The sequence below is a fragment of the Procambarus clarkii genome, chromosome 40, assembly GCF_040958095.1.
Source record: "Procambarus clarkii isolate CNS0578487 chromosome 40, FALCON_Pclarkii_2.0, whole genome shotgun sequence".
Lineage (NCBI taxonomy): Eukaryota > Metazoa > Arthropoda > Malacostraca > Decapoda > Cambaridae > Procambarus > Procambarus clarkii.
The window spans coordinates 29190168-29198391 of NC_091189.1; the positions used below are offsets into that span (position 1 = coordinate 29190168).

General features: G+C 37.8%; 3 non-coding genes across 3 annotated transcripts; 2 read left to right on the forward strand and 1 right to left on the reverse strand.

Annotated features, from left to right (window-relative positions):
* Positions 1–5451: 5451 nt before the first annotated feature.
* Positions 5452–5533, reverse strand: TRNAS-GCU (transfer RNA serine (anticodon GCU)). Its single transcript has one exon. It is a non-coding gene; the product is annotated as a tRNA-Ser (tRNA).
* A 942-nt stretch (positions 5534–6475) lies between these two features.
* Positions 6476–6548, forward strand: TRNAF-GAA (transfer RNA phenylalanine (anticodon GAA)). The gene has a single exon. It is a non-coding gene; the product is annotated as a tRNA-Phe (tRNA).
* Positions 6549–7073: 525 nt separating this feature from the next.
* On the forward strand, positions 7074–7145 carry TRNAH-GUG (transfer RNA histidin (anticodon GUG)). Its single transcript has one exon. It is a non-coding gene; the product is annotated as a tRNA-His (tRNA).
* The last annotated feature ends 1079 nt before the right edge of the window (positions 7146–8224 follow it).

Below are 8224 nucleotides of genomic sequence, written 5' to 3' on the forward strand. Positions count from 1 at the left end.
GGAAGGAATCTACAGGAGACATACTTTGATTCCATCATTGATTATTTCACTATATCTGTGTCTAGCTTCAGAGATAAGCACGTCACAGTTATGCCTTGAGGAGCTGAGGGCAGTCAAGGATGACAAGGAGTCACTTACTATTAACGTGTCAACTTTGGATTCATATACGCGCTCGAGTGCAAGGATTATGGCAACCAATTCTGTTTGAAGAGTGGAGGCCCAGTTACTTAGACGCGCTCCACACTCATGGGAGAAGGAACCATCTCTCCCTGTCACAACAACTGCACTTCCAGCTGCACCATGGGACTGGTGCAAGGATCCATCAGTGTAAATAATCTGGGAAAAGAACCGTTCTCTGATCAAAGCATCAATTTGGCTTAAGGCATTGTACTTTGCTTCTTGTCGAAGCAAGGTTTGTTCTTTAATCAGCTTCTTGGGTGAGAAAGGGAGGACAGTAATTTGGAAAGGAATGACCTTCCCAACCATGTTAAAGACTGTACCTCTCCCAACCAGTTTAAGATAAAAACTAAGCACTACCTAATTAACTCCCTGTAACCTACCTCACCCCTAAATGTCAACCAATGTCTGCTATTTTTAAACAATGCTGTTTGTCGACCAAATTGTATTTTTGCTATTTTCCTGTCATCTTCCCCCTTTTTTATTTTTATATTTTCTCAACACATTTTATACTTTAATCTCAATTAGTATTAAGTTTTAGTCTTAGTGTTTTTCCTGCCCGAAACGCTTTGCATAATAGTGGCTTTAGGCATTGTATGTACTAGCTCTATCTATAAATCCATCAATGTTTGTATTACACCTTGTATGTATGTACTTTACCTAAATAAACATTTGAATTTGAATTTGAATTTGAATTTGATCTCCCATGGGGCAGGAAAGTGTCGGTGTTGTCCCTCTTGGTAGGGGTGATGAAAGTTATAAATACTGAGCACATTGGCAGTTTTGGTAATCCATTTGGCACTCCATGTGAAATTCCGTCCATTGTATACAAGAGCGCCTCCCATGCCCTTACCTCACCCATAGCTCTACTGTTCAACAAATCTATAGTGTCATACCTTCCCTGATATCCTTAAAAAAGCAAGAGTAACGCCAGTCCATAAAGGAGGCAATCCGGCGGACATAAACAATTATAGACCAATATCAAATCTACCCATCCTATCAAAAATATTTGAAAAAAATATTTACAAACAGCTCTATTCCTACCTCGTAAAATTCGACATACTCAGCCCCTGCCAGTTTGGCTTCCGGTCCCAAAAGAGCACCAGGGATGCAATCATTAATCTCCTTGACGTAATCTACTCAGCCCTTGACAAAAATGAGTTTCCGATTGGACTCTTCATTGACCTAAGAAAAGCCTTTGATACTGTTAATCACAACTACCTCTTACTCAAACTCCAGCATTATGGAATCCGAGGCTTTGTCCTTGACTACATCCGACCCTATCTTAGACACCAATGTGTAACCATCAATGATACAACTTCTTCCACTCTACAATTACCGTTGGAGTGCCACAGGGCAGCATCTTAGGACCTCTTCTATTTCCTATATATATATATCAATGATCTGCCTAATGTCTCTAATATTCTTAAACCTATATTGTTTGCTGATGATACTACCCTTATCTATTCAGACCCCAACCCACATACACTAAATAATGTTGTGAATAATGAATTAAAAATAGTCCACTTATGGATGTCAACTAACATTAAACATAGAAAAGACCTACTACATCATATTTGGAAGCAAATCATCAAATGCAATTCAGCTACAGATAGACAACATTAACATCAGTAATAAAAATGATGGCTAGTTTCTTGGCCTATTCCTAGACAAGAGACTCAACTTCAGCACTCACATTCAACACATAACTAAGAAAGTCTCTAAAACAGTTGGTATACTCTCCAAAATAAGATATTATGTTCCTAACTCTGCTCTCCTCTCACTATATTATGCACTAATCTACCCCGATCTTAATTATGGTATCTGTGCATGGGGGTCTACCACTGCAAACCACCTTATGCCCATCATCACCCAGCAAAAATCTGCTATCAGAATAATAACAAACTCTGCTTTCAGACAACACTCAGCTCCCTTGTTTAAATCCCTAAACTTGCTAAATATTAACTCCCTCCACACATTCTCTTGTGTCAACTACATTTACAAAACTCTGTTCTTAAATGCAAACCATGCTCTGAAACTCTCCCTGGACAGATGTAATAGGACCCATTATCACCACACCAGAAATAAATATCTCTTTGATATCCCCAGGGGTCAAACTTAATCTGTGTAAACACTCTATGCAAATTAAGGGACCTAGTCTATGGAACTCACTCCCTTGTGAATTGAAAAGCTGTCAAACTTTTGCCTTATTTAAAAGCAAAAACCAAAAAGTACCTAATTTCATCTTCTTAGTTTCCTACACTGAGCTTTAAATTTGCTCTGTACCTAGTGTTGCCCAATCTCCTAATTTTTATGTACTTAACCCAAACAACTTTATCATTGTGTTCATTGCTGTCTTCTTTTATGTGCTAGCCATATGCTGTATTGTGCCTACTAATTTTTGTCAACTACCATTCAAGCTGTCATTGCAATCAATTTGAGCTACCTATGTGCTTTAATATACCTACAATTTTCTCTCATCTTTTTTTTTCTTGCCTTGTAACTGTTATCATTTTTTTTATAAATTTTGCAAGCATTTACGTACTTAAAATTTTCTTAGATTAAGGACCTGCCCGAAACGCTGTGCGTACTAGTGACTTTACAAGATTGTAATTACCATATTATGTATCCTCACAATCCCAATGTACCTTCTTGTATATGCAAAAATAAATAAATAAATAAATAAATAAATAAATAAATAAAAGTGTGGTTTCGACCACTCGTAGCTTTACGTAAACTGGATATAACTCAATTTTTCTCTACTACATAACACTGGGATCGATTTTAAGATTTTGGAACATAAACAAAAGATTATAAAAATTGAATCTCGTGAAGAGGAGTCCTTCGTGTTAGTTATATATGCATTCTCTGCTTGAAACTTTGAGTAAATATGTCTTTTATATTAGAATTAGTTTTATAATAGCAAGATATTATACCCGTAGTTATTAAGTAAATAAACACTGGAGAACATGAAATATGAGAGGTGATGAGCTCTGCCTGATGGGATCATTTACTATCACCAAATGTCCCTGTTCACCTAGTAGTAAGGGTGTACCTTAGCTATACATACACAGTTCTAATTTATTTAGTTTGGTTTTATTTTTAAATTAAATCTGGGTGAGACATAAAATAAAAATATGCTGCACAAATGATGTTAGGTAAGGAAAAGGGTAAAAATGTCAAAAACTTTATTCATTCAATACTTAAATCTGTAATTATGACTATATGGACTATTAAAAAAAAGAGAGTGGGAAGGAGGGGTCCAAGACCTCTTCCTGTTACAGTATACAACTTGGGTGTGGAACAAGTAATTATCAAAAGAAGGCACCATGCCGGGAAGGCTATGTAGCAGTAAGGCAGTGAGGTGAGGCAGCTAATTATTTGAGAAATGCTTATTTTATTTACCTTATAAGCTGAGACAACTTATTTTATTTGAGGAATACTCAGCTGATTCCTCTACATTTAGCATGGAACAAATTTGTGTCCAAGTCCTCTTCCTGTTACTCAATTTGGCTGTATGTAATCAAACTAGAAGTGCTCTACAAATCAAGGGACCCAGAATGTGGAATGGCCTCCCGAATCATGTCAAAGACTGTACCTCTCAACCAGTTTAAGAGTAAAACCAAGTACTACCTAATTAACTCCATGTAACCTACCTTACCTCCTAAATGTCAACCCATGTCTTGCTATTTTTTAATCATGCTGTTCACCAACATGTACAATTGCTGATTTCTGCTATGTTATCCCCCTTTTTTTATTTTTTAGTCCTTCTTTCAACACAATTTATACCTAATCTCGATTACTATTAAGTTTTAGTCTAAGTGTTCCCCCCCACACCTTGCCCGAAATGCTATGAGTATTAGTGGCTTTAGGTATTGTATGTACTAGCTCTGTCTATAAATCCAACATTATGTTTGTAAATCAACTGTATGTACTTTTCATGAATAAAATTTATTTATTATTATTTATTTATTAATCAGTAAGTATTAAAAGAAGGCACCAAGCTGGGAAGGCTATGTAGCACCATTGTGTGTAACAATAAACCAAATTTTTTTTTTAACAAATAATGCAGCTGTATGGTAAAACAAATCCTGTCAGCTGTAAAAATATTGATGCAGTTATTTAAATAAAAAATATAATGAAAGAAATATTACTGGTTTATTTTTATCCTATCTTTTTGTACTGTACAGTATATCCAAGGAAGTGAAAAATTGAGACATAATGCACAATTTAACGAATGATTAGCATGGATTAGCAGTTCAAAAGAAATATGACTATTACATATCAACATGAGATCTTAATGATCCATGGTTAACATGATTTAATAAGGATAATACAGTACTGTATTTGTAATAATACAAACTATAATTTAAAATCTTTATTACTGATTTTTTTTATTAAGAAGATTAAGTATACACAGCAATGTGCTACTAACCAATTCTATATGGAATATTACACAGTGTAGATAAAAAACTAGCTATAAGTTTATCTAATACTCCCATCTCACAGGATGGTTAGACATACATGGAATCAATTTAGAAAATACCAGCCTCAATACAAAAAACAAATCAACTCTGACTAAACAACTCTTCGCGATTTTCGCAAGAGGTATATAGGGCCCGGGATCGATTCCCCGGCGCAGGCGGAAACAAATGGGCAGAATTTCTTTCACTCTAATGCCCCTGTTTACCTAGCAGTAAATATAGGTACCTGGGAGTTAAAAGAGTCGATCTACCTGGGAGTTAGACAGCTGCTACAGGCTGCTTCCCGGAGATTTGAAATTGAAATTGAAATAAGTTTATTGAGGTAAAATACACACAAAGGGATGAGGCTGTTCAAGGTATCCTCACCCCGTTCAGTACAACGTGTTCATACATATATAGACACACATCACAAACAATAAACATATTACCGAACGTTCTGTCAGATAAACATATACATTTCTTTCCTGGAGATGTGTTTGTGTGTGTGCTTATGTTAGAGAGAAATATATGTAGTAGCCTTAATAGACGAAAAATAAATTGGTTAGAAAGGCGGGGTCCAAGAGCTAATATCTCGATTCAGCAGACACAAATTAGTAAATACAGACTACAATTTAAAGTGACTTAAGGCTTACACAACTCTGATTTGAAAACGAAATGAAATCACTCAACACGTCTTTTAACTCGGTGATGTTCCCTTGAGCGTGGCTCTAGTTGTGTGACGTCACGCAGTTAACATCACTAATCAAAGTAATACAACTTAAAAATCATAAAAAAGTCTGAAAATAGGTTGCGACGAGGATGGGATTCGAACCCACGCAGGGAGACCCTATTGGATTAGCAGTCCAACGCCTTAACCACTCGGCCACCTCGTCCCACAGGAACATATAACGCTGGCTTTTATCATGACCTTATATCTTTTGTTATGCTTCTAAGATACAGTATTATCATTTAATAATTTTATTATATTATATACATATATATATATTATATATATAATATATATGTATACTTTATCGTTGTATGGAGGCTCTCCCAGGGTGGAACTACTGACCCTCCCCAGGATGCAACCCCCACAAGACTTGCCAAACTATCCCTCATTCAAATTCAATTCAAATACCAATAATGAAAGGTGAACAGCAGTATTAGGTGAAAGGAAACGTGCCCAACCACTTCAGTCTCACGCTGAATCCCCGACAGCGAGCCGAGAACGAAGCCAATTGTACTTATTAGAGCTATGATGGAATCGCTATTATTATTCGTTTGTACTTAAGTGATGTGTGACGACGCGAGCGAGGAAGTCTTCTGTCACGGGACGCGTCAACTGCTGTCCTGCCAGCAGATTCACGAAGCAGTTACGCAAGTACTTACGAACGTGTACATCTTTCCTCAATCTTTGACGGCTTTTGTTACATTTATTAAACAGTTTACAAGCATGAAAACGTCCCAGTCAACTGTTGTTATTGTTATAAACAGCTTCCTGGTACTTCGGAGCTCATTACCTGTTAAATAATTGTAAACAAAGCCGCCAGAGATTGAGAAAAGATGTATAGGTTCGTAAGTGTTTGCGTAACTGCTTCGTGAATCTGACCCCTGAGCTCAGGTCTAGTTTCTTTGGTCTTTCTTCATACGAGCTTATATGGTCAGACACCTCTGAAAGTTTTCTGGTGTTTTTCGAGACGGGGCGGCAGGATGGGGCAGTGTGCTCCAACATTGTTCTCTTTAACCAGTTTCAAGTGAAATCTAATAAATAAACACCAACATCAAATTAAATTACATTTAGGTTTTATAAATATGTTTGTTGCTCAATGTTATTAGCCTAGATAGCTCAGTTGGGAGAGCGTTAGACTGAAGATCTAAAGGTCCCTGGTTCGATCCCTGGTCTGGGCAGATAAGTTTTTATTTTCATCTGTCACCATATGTGGTGTATATGTAGCCACCACATGTCGATATTCAGAGTACTGTTCTACTTTCTAATTGCCTATTACGTCAATACATATACGATGGTCCGCATCAGTACTATCAGTACTATCTAAAAAGGAGGATGGGCGCTATGTTTCATACGGGACTGCATGAAACGTTATCTGAATTTACCTGAGGGCTACTAATACTAGTGGCCTCGAAGAGGACAGGAAGCTGCCGGCTTGTCAAAGGTCCTCCCAATTTGCCTTGATAACAATGCGGGTCAAAACATCAACTGCGGGTGTCTATATGCTAATATTTCTTGAACCATATTTAACTTAGGCCCGGTGTCAGTGGGCCTAAAACCCAGTTCCTTGAGGGAACTGATCACACTGGTGCCGAGAGCCACGGGTGTCAACTGCTATGGGAACAAATATATACTGATGGCAGAATATAAAGGACGTTAGACATGTTATAAAAGTTGATAGTCTGTCAGGTATCACCGGACTGGTGGCCGTGATCGTATAGTGGTTAGTACATTGCGTTGTGGCCGCAATAACCCAGGTTCGAATCCTGGTCACGGCAAGAGGTTACAATTTTTCTGTTTTTGCAGTATTTTCTGATGGTAGAAGTTTTCGCGAGTTGTTACTTCTCAATTTTATTATTTTGTATTTGGTCCAGTTCTTTCAACGTCCCCAAGTGTTGGTTTATAGAAGTGAAAGAACAACAATTCAAAGATAGAATAATTCTTCGAACTTATCTGTTTGGCATTTGATCCCAGGTCTGCATAACCCAAAGACTACCTCTAAACCAGACAACTCATTCACTGTTCCACTGCACTTTTGCCATTCAACTAATGCCTTTCATGGCATCGTAAGTAACCCGGGACCTCTTGCACTTGAAGTGACACTTAATCATTATTAATGATGATAATTAATCAATGCAGTGCAATTAATTAATTAATCCGTGCCGAAGTGGTAACACACTCGCCTGGGTTCTCGAAAATTGTCAAAATGATGTATCTCTCATATATTAGGTCTCTGATTGATTATGCTGCACCCATGCTTGCTCTAGTGCCTGAGAGAATGCTTCGAGGGCTGGAAGATATGCAAAACGAAGCCATTAGGATTATCCTCGGATGCCCCCGTACAACTAAATTACTAAACATGAGGAAGGACCTGAATATTTCACGTGTAAGTGATCGTATCACTGAAATTAATGCTTTAATTGGTATCAAAATGCTTAGGGTAACCCACCCTAACCCCTGCACTGAAGCTCTCCAAGCCTTCTTCCTTGAAGATCAGCATCCCTCCAAATGGATTGCCGTAACTGCCAATGTGCTCAGAATGTATAACTTTCATCACCCCTACCAAGAGAGATAACAACGACACTTTCCTGTCCCATGGAAGATCACTCCTTTCCAAATTACTGTTCCCCTTTCCCACCCAAGAAGCTGATTAAAGAACAAACCTTGCTTCGACGAGAAACAAAGTACAATGCCTTAAGCCAAAATGATGCTTTAGTCAGAGAGCGCTCTCTTTCCCAGATTATTTACACTGATGGCTCCTTGCACCAGTCCCATAGTGCAGCTGGAAGTGCAGTTGTTGTGACAGGGAGAGATGGTTCCTTCTCCCATAAGTGTGGAGCGCGTCTAAGTAACTGGG